The sequence below is a fragment of the Lampetra fluviatilis genome, chromosome 4 (assembly GCF_964198595.1).
Source record: "Lampetra fluviatilis chromosome 4, kcLamFluv1.1, whole genome shotgun sequence".
NCBI lineage: Eukaryota > Metazoa > Chordata > Hyperoartia > Petromyzontiformes > Petromyzontidae > Lampetra > Lampetra fluviatilis.
This window is the reverse complement of record NC_136278.1, coordinates 17609242-17631284: the sequence shown is the minus strand read 5'-3', so window position 1 is coordinate 17631284 and position 22043 is coordinate 17609242. Positions and strand designations below refer to the sequence as shown.

The 22043-nt window shown below is 59.7% G+C and overlaps 1 protein-coding gene across 2 annotated transcripts in view; it reads left to right on the top strand.

Annotated features, from left to right (window-relative positions):
- Positions 1 to 22043, top strand: part of LRPAP1 (LDL receptor related protein associated protein 1) — a 133323-nt gene that overhangs the window by 5693 nt on the left and 105587 nt on the right. The window lies entirely within an intron of this gene.

Sequence of the window (22043 nt, the reverse complement as noted above, 5' to 3'; positions counted from 1 at the left end):
CCATCCATCACTCCTCACTCCCCACCATCACGCCTCACTCCCCACCATCACTCCCCACCATCACTCCCCACCATCACTCCCCACCATCACTCCTCACTCCCCACCATCACTGCCCACCATCACTCCCCACCATCACTCCCCACCATCAATCCCCACCATCACTCCTCACTCCCCACCATCACTCCCCACTTTCACTCCTCACTCCCCACCATCACTCCCCACCATCACTCCCCACACCCCACCATCACTCCCCACCATCACTCCCCACCATCACTCCCCACCATCACTCCTCACTCCCCACCATCACTCCCCACCATCACGCCTCACTCCCCACCATCACTCCCCACCATCACTCCCCACCATCACTCCTCACTCCCCACCATCACTCCCCACCATCACTCCCCACCATCACTCCCCACCATCACTCCCCACCATCACTCCCCACCATCACTCCCCACCATCACGCCTCACTCCCCACCATCACTCCCCACCATCACTCCCCACCATCACTCCCCACCATCACTCCCCACCATCACTCCCCACCATCACTCCTCACTCCCCACCATCACTCCCCACCATCACTCCTCACTATCACTCCTCATTCCCCACCATCACTCCCCACCATCACTCCCCACTTTCACTCCTCACTCCCCACCATCACTCCCCACCATCACTCCCCACACCCCACCATCACTCCCCTCCATCACTCCCCACCATCACTCCCCACCATCACTCCCCACCATCACTCCTCACTCCCCACCATCACTCCCCACCATCACTCCCCACCATCACTCCCCACCATCACTCCCCACCATCACTCTTCACTCCCCACCATCACTGCCCACCATCACTCCCCACCATCACTCCCCACCATCACTCTTCACTCCCCACCATCACTCCCCACCATCACTCCCCACCATCACTCCCCACCATCACTCCCCACCATCACTCCTCACTCCCCACCATCACTCCCCACCATCACTCCTCACTATCACTCCTCACTCCCCACCATCACTCCCCACCATCACTCCCCACCATCACTCCCCAATTTCACTCCTCACTCCCCACCATCACTCCCCACCATCACTCCCCACACCCCACCATCACTCCCCACCATCACTCCCCACCATCACTCCCCACCATCACTCCTCACTCCCCACCATCACTCCCCACCATCACGCCTCACTCCCCACCATCACTCCCCACCATCACTCCCCACCATCACTCCCCACCATCACTCTTCACTCCCCACCATCACTCCCCACCATCACTGCCCATCATCACTCCCCACCATCACTCCCCACCATCACTCTTCACTCCCCACCATCACTCCCCACCATCACTCCACACCATCACTCCCCACCATCACGCCTCACTCCCCACCATCACTCCCCACCATCACTCCCCACCATCACTCCTCACTCCCCACCATCACTCCTCACTCCCCACCATCACTCCCCACCATCACTCCTCACTCCCCACCATCACGCCTCACTCCCCACCATCACTCCCCACCATCACTCCCCACCATCACTCCCCAATATAACTCCCCACTCCCCACCATCACTCCCTACCATCACTCCTCACTCCCCACCATCACTCCCCACCATCACTCCCCACCATCACTCCCCACCATCACTGCCTACCATCACTCCCCACCATCACGCCTCACTCCTCACCATCACTCCCCACTATCACTCCCCACCATCACTCCCCACCATCACTCCCCACCATCACGCCTCACTCCCCACCATCACTCACCACCATCACTCCTCACTCCCCACCATCACTCCTCACTCCCCACCATCACTCCTTACTCCCCACCATCACGCCTGACTCCCCACCATCACTCCCCACCATCACTCCCCACCATCACTCCTCACTCCCCACCATCACGCCTCACTCCCCACCATCACTCATCACTCCCCACCATCACTCCCCACCATCACTCCTCACTCCCCACTCCCCACTATCACTCCCCACCATCACTCCTCACCATCACTCCTTACTCCCTACCATCACTCCCCACCATCACTCCCCACTCCCCACCATCACTCCCCACCATCACTCCCCACCATCACTCCCCACCATCACTCACCACCATCACTCACCACCATCATTCCTCACCATCACTCCTCACCATCACTCCTCACCATCACTCCTCACCATCACTCCTCACCATCACTCCCCACCATCACTCCCCACCATCACTCCCCACTCCCCACCATCACTCCCCACCATCACTCCCCACCATCACTCCCCACCATCACTCCCCACCATCACTCCCCACTCCCCACCATCACTCCCCACCATCACTCCCCACCATCACTCCCCACCATCACTCCCCACTCCCCACCATCACTCCCCACCATCACTCCCCACGTCACTCCCCACGTCACTCCCCACCGTCACTCCCCACCGTCACTCCCCACCGTCACTCCTCACTCTCCATCACTCCCCACCATCACTCCCTACCATCACTCCTCACTCCCCACCATCACTCCCCACTATCACTCCTCACTCCCCACCATCACTCCCCACCATCACTCCCCACCATCACTCCTCACTCCCCACCATCACTCCCCACCATCACTCCTCACTATCACTCCTCACTCCCCACCATCACTCCCCACCATCACTCCCCACCATCACTCCCCACTTTCACTCCTCACTCCCCACCATCACTCCCCACCATCACTCCCCACACCCCACCATCACTCCCCTCCATCACTCCCCACCATCACTCCACACCATCACTCCCCACCATCACTCCTCACTCCCCACCATCACTCCCCACCATCACGCCTCACTCCCCACCATCACTCCCCACCATCACTCCCCACCATCACTCCCCACCATCACTCTTCACTCCCCACCATCACTCCCCACTCGCCACCATCACTCCCCACCATCACTGCCCACCATCACTCCCCACCATCACTCCCCACCATCACTCTTCACTCCCCACCATCACTCCCCACCATCACTCCCCACCATAACTCCTCACTCCCCACCATCACTCCTCACTCCCCACCATCACTCCGCACCATCACTCCTCACTATCACTCCTCACTCCCCACCATCACTCCCCACCATCACTCCCCACCATCACTCCCCACCATCACTCCCCACTTTCACTCCTCACTCCCCACCATCACTCCCCACACCCCACTATCACTCCCCTCCATCACTCCCCACCATCACTCCCCACCATCACTCCCCACCATCACTCCCCACCATCACTCCCCACCATCACTCCCCACCATCACTCTCCACCATCACTCTTCACTCCCCACCATCACTCCCCACCATCACTCCCCACCATCACTCTTCACTCCCCACCATCACTCCCCACCATCACTCCCCACCATCACTCCCCACCATCACTCCTCACTCCCCACCATCACTCCTCACTCCCCACCATCACTCCCCACCATCACTCCTCACTATCACTCCTCACTCCCCACCATCACTCCCCACCATCACTCCCCACCATCACTCCCCAATTTCACTCCTCACTCCCCACCATCACTCCCCACCATCACTCCCCACACCCCACCATCACTCCCCACCATCACTCCCCACCATCACTCCTCACTCCCCACCATCACTCCCCACCATCACGCCTCACTCACCACCATCACTCCCCACCATCACTCCCCACCATCACTCCCCACCATCACTCCCCACCATCACTCTTCACTCCCCACCATCACTCTCCACCATCACTGCCCATCATCACTCCCCACCATCACTCCCCACCATCACTCTTCACTCCCCACCATCACTCCCCACCATCACTCCACACCATCACTCCCCACCATCACGCCTCACTCCCCACCATCACTCCCCACCATCACTCCCCACCATCACTCCTCACTCCCCACCATCACTCCTCACTCCCCACCATCACTCCCCACCATCACTCCTCACTCCCCACCATCACGCCTCACTCCCCACCATCACTCCCCACCATCACTCCCCACCATCACTCCCCAATATCACTCCCCACCATCACTCCCTACCATCACTCCTCACTCCCCACCATCACTCCTCACCATCACTCCCCACCATCACTGCCTACCATCACTCCCCACCATCACGCCTCACTCCTCACCATCACTCCCCACTATCACTCCCCACCATCACTCCCCACCATCACTCCCCACCATCACGCCTCACTCCCCACCATCACTCACCACCATCACTCCTCACTCCCCACCATCACTCCTTACTCCCCACCATCACTCCCCACCATCACTCCCCACCATCACTCCTCACTCCCCACCATCACGCCTCACTCCCCACCATTACTCATCACTCCCCACCATCACTCCTCACTCCCCACTCCCCACCATCACTCCCCACCATCACTCCTCACCATCACTCCTTACTCCCCACCATCACTCCCCACCATCACTCCCCACTCCCCACCATCACTCACCACCATCACTCACCACCATCATTCCTCACCATCACTCCTCACCATCACTCCTCACCATCACTCCTCACCATCACTCTCCACCATCACTCCCCACCATCACTCCCCACTCCGCACCATCACTCCCCACCATCACTCCCCACCATCACTCCCCACCATCACTCCCCACTCCCCACCATCACTCCCCACCATCACTCCCCACCATCACTCCCCACCATCACTCCCCACCATCACTCCCCACCATCACTCCCCACCATCACTCCCCACCGTCACTCCCCACCGTCACTCCCCACCGTCACGCCCCACCGTCACTCCCCACTGTCACTCCCCACCGTCACTCCTCACTCTCCATCACTCCCCACCATCACTCCCTACCATCACTCCTCACTCCCCACCATCACTCCCCACTATCACTCCTCACTCCCTACCATCACTCCCCACCATCACTCCCCACCATCACTCCTCACTCCCCACCATCCCTCCCCACCATCACTCCTCACTATCACTCCTCACTCCCCACCATCACTCCCCTCCATCACTCCCCACCATCACTCCACACCATCACTCCCCACCATCACTCCTCACTCCCCACCATCACTCCCCACCATCACGCCTCACTCCCCACCATCACTCCCCACCATCACTCCCCACCATCACTCTTCACTCCCCACCATCACTGCCCACCATCACTCCCCACCATCACTCCCCACCATCACTCTTCACTCCCCACCATCACTCCCCACCATCACTCCCCACCATCACTCCTCACTCCCCACCATCACTCCTCACTCCCCACCATCACTCCGCACCATCACTCCTCACTATCACTCCTCACTCCCCACCATCACTCCCCACCATCACTCCCCACCATCACTCCCCAATTTCACTCCTCACTCCCCACCATCACTCCCCACCATCACTCCCCACACCCCACCATCACTCCCCACCATCACTCCCCACCATCACTCCCCACCATCACTCCTCACTCCCCACCATCACTCCCCACCATCACGCCTCACTCCCCACCATCACTCCCCACCATCACTCCCCACCATCACTCCCCACCATCACTCTTCACTCCCCACCATCACTCCCCACCATCACTGCCCACCATCACTCCCCACCATCACTCTTCACTCCCCACCATCACTCCCCACCATCACTCCCCACCATCACGCCTCACTCCCCACCATCACTTCCCACCATCACTCCCTACCATCACTCCCCACCATCACTCCTCACTCCCCACCATCACTCCTCACTCCCCACCATCACTCCCCACCATCACTCCTCACTCCCCACCATCACGCCTCACTCCCCACCATCACTCCCCACCATCACTCCCCACCATCACTCTCCAATATCACTCCCCACTCCCCACCATCACTCCCTACCATCACTCCTCACTCCCCACCATCACTCCCCACCATCACTCCCCACCATCACTGCCCACCATCACTCCCCACCATCACGCCTCACTCCTCACCATCACTCCCCACTATCACTCCCCACCATCACTCCCCACCATCACTCCCCACCATCACTCCCCACCATCACGCCTCACTCCCCACCATCACTCACCACCATCACTCCTCACTCCCCACCATCACTCCTTACTCCCCACCATCACGCCTGACTCCCCACCATCACTCCCCACCATCACTCATCACGCCTCACTCCCCACCATCACTCATCACTCCCCACCATCACTCCCCACCATCATTCCTCACTCCCCACCATCACTCCCCACCATCACTCCTCACCATCACTCCTTACTCCCCACCATCACTCCCCACCATCACTCCCCACCATCACTCCCCACCATCACTCACCACCATCACTCACCACCATCACTCACCACCATCACTCCTCACCATCACTCCTCACCATCACTCCTCACCATCACTCCCCACCATCACTCCCCACCATCACTCCCCACTCCCCACCATCACTCCCCACCATCACTCCCCACCATCACTCCCCACCATCACTCCCCACTCCCCACCATCACTCCCCACCATCACTCCCCACCATCACTCCCCACCATCACTCCCCACCATCACTCCCCACTCCCCACCATCACTCCCCACCGTCACTCCCCACCGTCACTCCCCACCGTCACTCCCCACCGTCACTCCTCACTCTCCATCACTCCCCACCATCACTCCCTACCATCACTCCTCACTCCCCACCATCACTCCCCACTATCACTCCTCACTCCCCACCATCACTCCCCACCATCACTCCCCACTCCCCACCATCACTCCCCACCATCACTCCCCACCATCACTCCTCACTCCCCACCATCACTCCCCACCATCACGCCTCACTCCCCACCATCACTCCCCACTCCCCACCATCACTCCCCATCATCACTCCCCACCATCACTCCTCACTCCTCACCATCACTCCCCACCATTACTCCCCACCATCACTCCTCACTCCCCACTATCACTCCTCACTCCCCACCATCACTCCCCACCATCACTCCCCACCATCACTCCTCACTCCCCACCATCATGCCTCACTCCCCACCATCACTCCCCACCATCACTCCCCACTATCACTCCCCACTCCCCACCATCACTCCCCACCATCACTCCCCACCATCACTCCTCACCATCACTCCCCACCATCACTCCTCACTCCCCACCATCACTCCCCACCATCACTCTTCACTCCCCACCATCACTCCCCACCATCACTCCCCTCCATCACTCCTCACTCCCCACCATCACTCCCCACCATCACGCCTCACTCCCCACCATCACTCCCCACCACCACTCCCCACTCCCCACCATCACTCCCCACCATCACTCCCCACCATCACTCCTCACTCCCCACCATCACTCCCCACCATCACGCCTCACTCCCCACCATCACTCCCACCATCACTCCCCATCATCACTCCCCACCATCACTCCTCACTCCTCACCATCACTCCCCACCATTACTCCCCACCATCACTCCTCACTCCCCACTATCACTCCTCACTCCCCACCATCACTCCCCACCATCACTCCTCACTCCCCACCATCACGCCTCACTCCCCACCATCACTCCCCACCATCACTCCCCACTCCCCACCATCACTCCCCACCATCACTCCCCACCATCACTCCCCACCATCACTCCTCACTCCCCACCATCACTCCCCACCATCACTCTTCACTCCCCTCCATCACTCCCCACCATCACTCCCGTCCATCACTCCTCACTCCCCACCATCACTCCCCACCATCACGCCTCACTCCCCACCATCACTCCCCACCACCACTCCCCACTCCCCACCATCACTCCCCACCATCACTCCCCACCATCACTCCCCACCATCACTCCCCACCATCACTCCCCACCATCACTCCTCACTCCCCACCATCACTCCACACCATTACTCCCCACCATCACTCCCCACTCCCCACTATCACTCCCCACTATCACTCCCCACCATCACTCCCCACCATTACTCCCCACCATCACTCATCACTGCCCACCATCACTCCCCACCATCACTCCCCACCATCACGCCTCACTCCCCACCATCACTCCCCACCATCACTCCCCAATATCACTCCCCACTCCCCACCATCACTCCCTACCATCACTCCTCACTCCCCACTATCACTCCCCACCATCACTCCCCACCATCACTCCCCACCATCACTCCCCACTATCACTCCCCACCATCATGCCTCACTCCCCACCATCACTCCCCACCATCACTCCTCACTCCCCACCATCACTCCTTACTCCCCACCATCACGCCTGATTCCCCACCATCACTCCCCACCATCACTCCTCACTCCCCACCATCACTCCCCACCATCACTCCTCACTCCCCACCATCACGCCTCACTCCCCACCATCACTCATCACTCCCCACCATCACTCATCACTCCCCACCATCACTCCCCACCATCACTCCTCACTCCCCACCATCACTCCCCACCATCACTCCTCACCATCACTCCTTACTCCCCACCATCACTCCCTACTCCCCACCATCACTCCCCACCATCACTCCCCACTCCCCACGATCACTCCCCACCATCACTCTCCACCATCACTCCCCACCATCACTCCCCACCATCACTCCCCACCATCACTCACCACCATCACTCACCACCATCACTCACCACCATCACTCCTCACCATCACTCCCCACCATTACTCCCCACCATCACTCCCCACCATCACTCCCCACCATCACTCCCCACCATCACTCCCCTCCATCACTCCTCACTCCCCACCATCACTCCCCACCATCACTCCCCACTCCCCACCATCACTCCCCACCATCACTCCCCACCAACACTCCCCACCATCACTCCCCACCATCACTCCCCACCATCACTCCCCACTCCCCACCATCACTCCCCACCATCACTCCCCACCATCACTCCCCACCATCACTCACCACCATCACTCACCACCATCACTCCTCACCATCACTCCTCACCATCACTCCCCACCATCACTCCCCACCATCACTCCCCACTCCCCACCATCACTCCCCACCATCACTCCCCACCATCACTCCCCACCATCACTCCCCTCCATCACTCCTCACTCCCCACCATCACTCCCCACCATCACTCCCCACTCCCCACCATCACTCCCCACCATCACTCCCCACCATCACTCCCCACCATCACTCCCCACCGTCACTCCCCACCGTCACTCCCCACCGTCACTCCCCACCGTCACTCCTCACTCTCCATCACTCCCCACCATCACTCCCCACCACCACTCCCCACTCCCCACCATCACTCCCCACCATCACTCCCCACCATCACTCCTCACTCCCCACCATCACTCCCCACCATCACGCCTCACTCCCCACCATCACTCCCACCATCACTCCCCATCATCACTCCCCACCATCACTCCTCACTCCTCACCATCACTCCCCACCATTACTCCCCACCATCACTCCTCACTCCCCACTATCACTCCTCACTCCCCACCATCACTCCCCACCATCACTCCTCACTCCCCACCATCACGCCTCACTCCCCACCATCACTCCCCACCATCACTCCCCACTCCCCACCATCACTCCCCACCATCACTCCCCACCATCACTCCCCACCATCACTCCTCACTCCCCACCATCACTCCCCACCATCACTCTTCACTCCCCTCCATCACTCCCCACCATCACTCCCGTCCATCACTCCTCACTCCCCACCATCACTCCCCACCATCACGCCTCACTCCCCACCATCACTCCCCACCACCACTCCCCACTCCCCACCATCACTCCCCACCATCACTCCCCACCATCACTCCCCACCATCACTCCCCACCATCACTCCCCACCATCACTCCTCACTCCCCACCATCACTCCACACCATTACTCCCCACCATCACTCCCCACTCCCCACTATCACTCCCCACTATCACTCCCCACCATCACTCCCCACCATTACTCCCCACCATCACTCATCACTGCCCACCATCACTCCCCACCATCACTCCCCACCATCACGCCTCACTCCCCACCATCACTCCCCACCATCACTCCCCAATATCACTCCCCACTCCCCACCATCACTCCCTACCATCACTCCTCACTCCCCACTATCACTCCCCACCATCACTCCCCACCATCACTCCCCACCATCACTCCCCACTATCACTCCCCACCATCATGCCTCACTCCCCACCATCACTCCCCACCATCACTCCTCACTCCCCACCATCACTCCTTACTCCCCACCATCACGCCTGATTCCCCACCATCACTCCCCACCATCACTCCTCACTCCCCACCATCACTCCCCACCATCACTCCTCACTCCCCACCATCACGCCTCACTCCCCACCATCACTCATCACTCCCCACCATCACTCATCACTCCCCACCATCACTCCCCACCATCACTCCTCACTCCCCACCATCACTCCCCACCATCACTCCTCACCATCACTCCTTACTCCCCACCATCACTCCCTACTCCCCACCATCACTCCCCACCATCACTCCCCACTCCCCACGATCACTCCCCACCATCACTCTCCACCATCACTCCCCACCATCACTCCCCACCATCACTCCCCACCATCACTCACCACCATCACTCACCACCATCACTCACCACCATCACTCCTCACCATCACTCCCCACCATTACTCCCCACCATCACTCCCCACCATCACTCCCCACCATCACTCCCCACCATCACTCCCCTCCATCACTCCTCACTCCCCACCATCACTCCCCACCATCACTCCCCACTCCCCACCATCACTCCCCACCATCACTCCCCACCAACACTCCCCACCATCACTCCCCACCATCACTCCCCACCATCACTCCCCACTCCCCACCATCACTCCCCACCATCACTCCCCACCATCACTCCCCACCATCACTCACCACCATCACTCACCACCATCACTCCTCACCATCACTCCTCACCATCACTCCCCACCATCACTCCCCACCATCACTCCCCACTCCCCACCATCACTCCCCACCATCACTCCCCACCATCACTCCCCACCATCACTCCTCACTCCCCACCATCACTCCCCACCATCACTCCCCACTCCCCACCATCACTCCCCACCATCACTCCCCACCATCACTCCCCACCATCACTCCCCACCGTCACTCCCCACCGTCACTCCCCACCGTCACTCCCCACCGTCACTCCTCACTCTCCATCACTCCCCACCATCACTCCCCACCATCACTCCTCACTCCCCACCATCACTCCCCACTATCACTCCTCACTCCCCACCATCACTCCCCACCATCACTCCCCACTCCCCACCATCACTCCCCACTCCCCACCATCACTCCCCACCATCACTCCCCACCATCACTCCCCACCATCACTCCCCACCATCACTCCCCACCATCACTCCTCACTCCCCACCATCACTCCCCACCATCACGCCTCACTCCCCACCATCACTCCCCACTATCACTCCCCACTCCCCACCATCACTCCCCATCATCACTCCCCACCATTACTCCCCACCATCACTCCTCACTCCCCACTATCACTCCCCACCATCACTTCCCACCATCACTCTTCACTCCCCACCATCACGCCTCACTCCCCACCATCACTCCCCACCATCACTCCCCACTATCACTCCCCACTCCCCACCATCACTCCCCACCATCACTGCCCACCATCACTCCCCACCATCACGCCTCACTCCCCACCATCACTCCCCACCATCACTCCCCACCATCACTCCCCACCATCACTCCTCACTCTCCACCATCACTCCCCACCATCACTCCCCACCATCACTCTTCACTCCCCACCATCACTCCCCACCGTCACTCCCCACCGTCACTCCTCACTCTCCATCACTCCCCACCATTACTCCCCACCATCACTCCTCACTCCCCACCATCACTCCCCACCATCACTGCCCACCATCACTCCCCACCATCACTCCCCACCATCACGCCTCACTCCCCACCATCACTCCCCACCATCACTCCCCAATATCACTCCCCACTCCCCACCATCACTCCCTACCATCACTCCTCACTCCCCACTATCACTCCCCACCATCACTCCCCACCATCACTCCCCACTATCACTCCCCACCATCATGCCTCACTCCCCACCATCACTCCCCACCATCACTCCTCACTCCCCACCATCACTCCTTACTCCCCACCATCACGCCTGATTCCCCACCATCACTCCCCACCATCACTCCTCACTCCCCACCATCACTCCCCACCATCACTCCTCACTCCCCACCATCACGCCTCACTCCCCACCATCACTCATCACTCCCCACCATCACTCCCCACCATCACTCCTCACTCCCCACCATCACTCCCCACCATCACTCCTCACCATCACTCCTTACTCCCCACCATCACTCCCTACTCCCCACCATCACTCCCCACCATCACTCCCCACTCCCCACGATCACTCCCCACCATCACTCTCCACCATCACTCCCCACCATCACTCCCCACCATCACTCCCCACCATCACTCACCACCATCACTCACCACCATCACTCACCACCATCACTCCTCACCATCACTCCCCACCATTACTCCCCACCATCACTCCCCACCATCACTCCCCACCATCACTCCCCACCATCACTCCCCTCCATCACTCCTCACTCCCCACCATCACTCCCCACCATCACTCCCCACTCCCCACCATCACTCCCCACCATCACTCCCCACCATCACTCCCCACCAACACTCCCCACCATCACTCCCCACCATCACTCCCCACCATCACTCCCCACTCCCCACCATCACTCCCCACCATCACTCCCCACCATCACTCCCCACCATCACTCCCCACCATCACTCACCACCATCACTCACCACCATCACTCCTCACCATCACTCCTCACCATCACTCCTCACCATCACTCCCCACCATCACTCCCCACCATCACTCCCCACTCCCCACCATCACTCCCCACCATCACTCCCCACCATCACTCCCCACCATCACTCCCCTCCATCACTCCTCACTCCCCACCATCACTCCCCACCATCACTCCCCACCATCACTCCCCACTCCCCACCATCACTCCCCACCATCACTCCCCACCATCACTCCCCACCATCACTCCCCACCATCACTCCCCACCGTCACTCCCCACCGTCACTCCCCACCGTCACTCCCCACCGTCACTCCTCACTCTCCATCACTCCCCACCATCACTCCCCACCATCACTCCTCACTCCCCACCATCACTCCCCACTATCACTCCTCACTCCCCACCATCACTCCCCACCATCACTCCCCACTCCCCACCATCACTCCCCACTTCCCACCATCACTCCCCACCATCACTCCCCACCATCACTCCCCACCATCACTCCCCACCATCACTCCCCACTCCCCACCATCACTCCCCACCATCACGCCTCACTCCCCACCATCACTCCCCACTATCACTCCCCACTCCCCACCATCACTCCCCATCATCACTCCCCACCATTACTCCCCACCATCACTCCTCACTCCCCACTATCACTCCCCACCATCACTTCCCACCATCACTCTTCACTCCCCACCATCACGCCTCACTCCCCACCATCACTCCCCACCATCACTCCCCACTATCACTCCCCACCATCACTCCCCACCATCACTCCCCACCATCACTGCCCACCATCACTCCCCACCATCACGCCTCACTCCCCACCATCACTCCCCACCATCACTCCCCACCATCACTCCCCACCATCACTCCTCACTCCCCACCATCACTCCCCACCATCACTCCCCACCGTCACTCCCCACCGTCACTCCTCACTCTCCATCACTCCCCACCATCACTCCCCACCATCACTCCTCACTCCCCACCATCACTCCCCACTATCACTCCTCACTCGCCACCATCACTCCCCACCATCACTCCCCACTCCCCACCATCACTCCCCACTTCCCACCATCACTCCCCACCATCACTCCCCACCATCACTCCCCACCATCACTCCCCACCATCACTCCCCACCATCACTCCTCACTCCCCACCATCACTCCCCACCTTCACGCCTCACTCCCCACCATCACTCCCCACTATCACTCCCCACTCCCCACCATCACTCCCCATCATCACTCCCCACCATCACTCCTCACTCCTCACCATCACTCCCCACCATTACTCCCCACCATCACTCCTCACTCCCCACTATCACTCCCCACCATCACTCCCCACCATCACTCTTCACTCCCCACCATCACGCCTCACTCCCCACCATCACTCCCCACCATCACTCCCCACTATCACTCCCCACTCCCCACCATCACTCCCCACCATCACTCCCCACCATCACTGCCCACCATCACTCCCCACCATCACGCCTCACTCCCCACCATCACTCCCCACCATCACTCCCCACCATCACTCCCCACCATCACTCCTCACTCCCCACCATCACTCCCCACCATCACTCTTCACTCCCCACCGTCACTCCCCACCGTCACTCCCCACCGTCACTCCTCACTCTCCATCACTCCCCACCATCACTCCCCACCATCACTCCTCACTCCCCACCATCACTCCCCACTTTCACTCCTCACTCCCCACCATCAATCCCCACCATCACTCCCCACTCCCCACCATCACTCCCCACTTCCCACCATCACTCCCCACCATCACTCCCCACCATCACTCCCCACCATCACTCCCCACCATCACTCCTCACTCCCCACCATCACTCCCCACCATCACGCCTCACTCCCCACCATCACTCCCCACTATCACTCCCCACTCCCCACCATCACTCCCCATCATCACTCCCCACCATCACTCCTCACTCCTCACCATCACTCCCCACCATTACTCTCCACCATCACTCCTCACTCCCCACTATCACTCCCCACCATCACTCCCCACCATCACTCTTCACTCCCCACCATCACGCCTCACTCCCCACCATCACTCCCCACCATCACTCCCCACTATCACTCCCCACTCCCCACCATCACTCCCCACCATCACTCCCCACCATCACTGCCCACCATCACTCCCCACCATCACGCCTCACTCCCCACCATCACTCCCCACCATCACTCCCCACCATCACTCTTCACTCCCCACCATCACGCCCCACCATCACTCCTCACCATCACTCCCCACCATTACTCTCCACCATCACTCCTCACTCCCCACTATCACTCCCCACCATCACTCCCCACCATCACTCTTCACTCCCCACCATCACGCCTCACTCCCCACCATCACTCCCCACCATCACTCCCCACTATCACTCCCCACTCCCCACCATCACTCCCCACCATCACTCCCCACCATCACTGCCCACCATCACTCCCCACCATCACGCCTCACTCCCCACCATCACTCCCCACCATCACTCCCCACCATATTCTCAGGTTTTTTCGGTAAAGTCACGTAGGTAAAACATTAAAAGTAATGAAAGTAAAATAAAACAAAACAAAAATAAAAATAAAATTCACGACGTTTCGGAGGCAACACAAGTCTCCGTCATCAGGTAGGACCGTCACAGCCAGATTAGCTGCATCAAGTGAAGCAATGATTCAAAATGTAATCCCTTATAAGCAAGTTGAAGGGGGGGAGGAGAGGGGGGGGGGAGTTCATCAGAATGTGGTAGCCAATGAATGGAACGTATCGGGAGGGAGGGGGGTGGGAGGGGGAGGGAGCCAACAAAACATTTGGCGACGGCTTGGACGCGGCTGCTGCGCACGCCAACACAATGGGCAGAAAGGGGGGAGGGGAGGTCTGATACACATGATAGAACAAAGGAACGAAAATGCCCATGTTTATACCAATGCAGGCTGAAAAATGAAGAGAGTACTGTTAAAAATAACTGGGGATGTTAACACTCGGTGAAGTAAATTAAAATAGTGCCTGTCAGATAAGATGGTCCAAAAAGTGTAATTAAGTCTTTTTTGCGTGGTTAATAACATCTTTCCAGTGATTACTGAGTTTGTACCCATCATCACGGTTGAAATTATGTCTGTGTTTGTTTCCCCACCATCACTCCCCACCATCACTCCCCACCATCACTCCCCACCATCACTCTTCACTCCCCACCATCACTCCCCACCATCACTCCCCACCATCACTCCCCTCCATCACTCCTCACTCCCCACCATCACTCCCCACCATCACGCCTCACTCCCCACCATCACTCCCCACCATCACTCCCCACTCCCCACCATCACTCCCCACTATCACTCACCACCATCACTCCCCACCATCACTCATCACTCCCCACCATCACTCCCCACCATCACTCCCCACCATCACTCCCCACCATCACTCCCCACCATCACCCCTCACTCCCCACCATCACTTCCCACCATCATGCCTCACTCCCCACCATCACTCCCCACTATCACTCCCCACTCCCCACCATCACTCCCCATCATCACTCCCCACCATCACTCCTCACTCCCCACCATTACTCCCCACCATCACTCCTCACTCCCCACTATCACTCCCCACCATCACTCCCCACCATCACTCTTCACTCCCCACCATCACGCCTCACTCCCCACCATCACTCCCCACCATCACTCCCCACTATCACTCCCCACTCCCCACCATCACTCCCCACCATCACTCCCCACCATCACTGCCCACCATCACTCCCCACCATCACGCCTCACTCCCCACCATCACTCCCCACCATCACTCCCCACCATCACTCCCCATCATCACTCCCCATCATCACTCCCCACCATCACTCCCCACCATCACTCCTCACTCCCCACCATCACTCCCCACCATCACTCTTCACTCCCCACCATCACTCCCCACCATCACTCCCCTCCATCACTCCTCACTCCCCACCATCACTCCCCACCATCACGCCTCACTCCCCACCATCACTCCCCACCATCACTCCCCACTCCCCACCATCACTCCCCACCATCACTCCCCACCATCACTCCCCACCATCACTCCTCACTCCCCACCATCACTCCCCACCATCACTCCCCACTCCCCACTATCACTCCCCACTATCACTCCCCACCATCACTCCCCACCATTACTTCCCACCATCACTCCTCACTGCCCACCATCACTCCCCACCATTACTCCCCACCATCACGCCTCACTCCCCACCATCACTCCCCACCATCCCTCCCCACTCCCCACCATCACTCCCCACCATCACTCCCCACCATCACTCCCTACCATCACTCCCCACCATCACTCCTCACTCCCCACCATCACTCCCCACCATCACTCCCCACCATCACTCCCCACTCCCCACTATCACTCCCCACCATTACTCCCCACCATCACTCCTCACTCCCCACCATCACTGCCCACCATCACTCCCCACCATCACTCCCCACCATCACTCCTCACTCCCCACCATCACTCCTCACTCCCCACCATCACTCCCCACCATCACTCCTCACTCCCCACCATCACGCCTCACTCCCCACCATCACTCCCCACCATCACTCCCCACCATCACTCCCCACCATCACTCCCCACCATCACTCCCCACCATCACTCCTCAATATCACTCCCCACTCCCCACCATCACTCCCCACCATCACTCCCCACCATCACTCCCCACCATCAGTCCTCACTCTTCACCATCACTCCTCACTCCCCACCATCACTCCCTACCATCACTCCTCACTCCCCACCATCACGCCTCATTCCCCACCATCACTCCCCACCATCACTCCCCACCATCACTCCCCACCATCACTGTCCACCATCACTCCCCACCATCACGCCTCACTCCTCACCATCACTCCCCACTATCACTCCCCACCATCACTCCCCACCATCACTCCCCACCATCACTCCCCACCATCACGCCTCACTCCCCACCATCACTCCCCACCATCACTCCTCACTCCCCACCATCACTCCTTACTCCCCACCATCACGCCTGACTCCCCACCATCACTCCCCACCATCACTCCTCACTCCCCACCATCACTCCCCACCATCACTCCTCACTCCCCACCATCACTCCCCACCATCACTCCCCACCATCACTCCTCACCATCACTCGTTACTCCCCACCATCACTCCCCACCATCACTCCCCACCATCACTCCCCACCATCACTCCCCACCATCACTCCCCACCATCACTCCCCACCATCACTCCCCACCATCACTCACCACCATCACTCACCACCATCACTCACCACCATCACTCACCACCATCACTCCTCACCATCACTCCCCACCATCACTCCCCACCATCACTCCCCACCATCACTCCCCACCATCACTGCCCACCATCACTCCCCACCATCACGCCTCACTCCCCACCATCACTCCCCACCATCACTCCCCATCATCACTCCCCACCATCACTCCCCACCATCACTCCCCACCATCACTCCCCACCATCACTCCTCACTCCCCACCATCACTCCCCACCATCACTCTTCACTCCCCACCATCACTCCCCACCATTACTCCCCACCATCACTCCCCTCCATCACTCCTCACTCCCCACCATCACTCCCCACCATCACGCCTCACTCCCCACCATCACTCCCCACCATCACTCCCCACCATCACTCCCCACCATCACTCCCCACCATCACTCCTCACTCCCCACCATCACTCCCCACCATCACTCCCCACTCCCCACTATCACTCCCCACTATCACTCCCCACCATCACTCCCCACCATCACTCCCCACCATTACTTCCCACCATCACTCCTCACTGCCCACCATCACTCCCCACCATTACTCCCCACCATCACGCCTCACTCCCCACCATCACTCCTTACCATCCCTCCCCACTCCCCACCATCACTCCCCACCATCACTCCCCACCATCACTCCCTACCATCACTCCCCACCATCACTCCTCACTCCCCACCATCACTCCCCACCATCACTCCCCACCATCACTCCCCACTCCCCACTATCACTCCCCACTATCACTCCCCACCATCACTCCCCACCATTACTCCCCACCATCACTCCTCACTCCACACCATCACTGCCCACCATCACTCCCCACCATCACTCCCCACCATCACTCCTCACTCCCCACCATCACTCCTCACTCCCCACCATCACTCCCCACCATCACTCCTCACTCCCCACCATCACGCCTCACTCCCCACCATCACTCCCCACCATCACTCCCCACCATCACTCCCCACCATCACTCCTCAATATCACTCCCCACTCCCCACCATCACTCCCCACCATCACTCCCCACCATCACTCCCCACCATCAGTCCTCACTCTTCACCATCACTCCTCACTCCCCACCATCACTCCCTACCATCACTCCTCACTCCCCACCATCATGCCTCACTCCCCACCATCACTCCCCACCATCACTCCCCACCATCACTGTCCACCATCACTCCCCACCATCACGCCTCACTCCTCACCATCACTCCCCACTATCACTCCCCACCATCACTCCCCACCATCACTCCCCACCATCACGCCTCACTCCCCACCATCACTCCCCACCATCACTCCTCACTCCCCACCATCACTCCTTACTCCCCACCATCACGCCTGACTCCCCACCATCACGCCTGACTCCCCACCATCACTCCTCACTCCCCACCATCACTCCCCACCATCACTCCTCACTCCCCACCATCACTCCCCACCATCACTCCCCACCATCACTCCCCACCATCACTCCTCACCATCACTCGTTACTCCCCACCATCACTCCCCACCATCACTCCCCACTCCCCACCATCACTCCCCACCATCACTCCCCACCATCACTCCCCACCATCACTCCCCACCATCACTCCCCACCATCACTCCCCACCATCACTCCCCACCATCACTCCCCACCATCACTCCCCACCATCACTCACCACCATCACTCACCACCATCACTCACCACCATCACTCACCACCATCACTCCTCACCATCACTCCCCACCATCACTTCCCACCATCACTCCCCACCATCACTCCCCACCATCACTCCCCACCATCACTCCCCACCATCACTCCCCACCATCACTCCCCACCATCACTCCCCACCATCACTCCCCACCATCACTCCCCACTCCCCACCATCACTCCCCACCATCACTCCCCACCAACACTCCCCACCATCACTCCCCACCATCACTCCCCACCATCACTCCCCACCATCACTCCTCACCGTCACTCCCCACCATCACTCCCCACCGTGACTCCTCACTATCACTCCTCACTCCCCACCATCACTCCCCACCATCACTCCCCACCATCACTCCCCACCATCACTCCCCACCATCACTCCCCACCATCACTCCTCACTCCCCACCATCACTCCCCACCGTCACTCCTCACTATCACTCCTCACTCCCCACCATCACTCCCCACTATCACTCCTCACTCCCCACCATCACTCCCCACCATCACTCCCCACCATCACTCCTCACTCCCCACCATCACTCCCCACCATCACGCCTCACTCCCCACCATCACTCCCCACTTTCACTCCCCATTCCCCACCATCACTCCCCACCATCACTCCCCATCATCACTCCCCACCATCACTCCTCACCATCACTCCCCACTATCACTCCCCACTCCCCACCATCACTCCCCACCATCACTCCCCACCATCACTGCCCACCATCACTCCCCACCATCACGTCTCACTCCCCACCATCACTCCCCACCATCACTCCCCACCATCACTCCCCACCATCACTCCTCACTCCCCACCATCACTCCCCACCATCACTCCTCACTCCCCACCATCACTCCCCACCATCACGCCTCACTCCCCACCATCACTCCCCACTATCACTCCCCACTCCCCACCATCACTCCCCATCATCACTCCCCACCATCACTCCTCACTCCTCACCATCACTCCCCACCATTACTCCCCACCATCACTCCTCACTCCCCACTATCACTCCCCACCATCACTCCCCACCATCACGCCTCACTCCCCACCATCACGCCTCACTCCCCACCATCACTCCCCACCATCACTCCCCACTATCACTCCCCACTCCCCACCATCACTCCCCACCATCACTCCCCACCATCACTCCCCACCATCACTCCCCACCATCACTGCCCACCATCACTCCCCACCATCACGCCTCCCTCCCCACCATCACTCCCCACCATCACTCCCCACCATCACTCCCCACCATCACTCCTCACTCCCCACCATCACTCCCCACCATCACTCTTCACTCCCCACCATCACTCCCCACCATCACTCCCCACCGTCACTCCCCACCGTCACTCCTCACTCTCCATCACTCCCCACCATCACGCCCCACCATCACTCCTCACTCCCCACCATCACTCCCCACCATCACTCCCCACCATCACTCCCCACTCCCCACCATCACTCCCCACTTCCCACCATCACTCCCCACCATCACTCCCCACCATCACTCCCCACCATCACTCCCCACCATCACTCCCCACATCACTCCCCACCATCACTCCTCACTCCCCACCATCACTCCCCACCATCACGCCTCACTCCCCACCATCACTCCCCACTATCACTCCCCACTCCCCACCATCACTCCCCATCATCACTCCCCACCATCACTCCTCACTCCTCACCATCACTCTGCACCATTTCTCCCCACCATCACTCCTCACTCCCCACTATCACTCCCCACCATCACTCCCCACCATCACTCCCCACCATCACTCCCCACCATCACTCCCCACTCCCCACCATCACTCCCCACCATCACTCCCCACTATCACTGCCCACCATCACTCCCCACCATCACGCCTCACTCCCCACCATCACTCCCCACCATCACTCCCCACCATCACTCCCCACCATCACTCCTCACTCCCCACCATCACTCCCCACCATCACTCTTCACTCCCCACCATCACTCCCCACCATCACTCCCCACCGTCACTCCCCACCGTCACTCCTCACTCTCCATCACTCCCCACCATCACGCCCCACCATCACTCCTCACTCCCCACCATCACTCCCCACCATCACTCCCCACCATCACTCCCCACTCCCCACCATCACTCCCCACTTCCCACCATCACTCCCCACCATCACTCCCCACCATCACTCCCCACCATCACTCCCCACCATCACTCCCCACCATCACTCCCCACCATCACTCCTCACTCCCCACCATCACTCCCCACCATCACGCCTCACTCCCCACCAT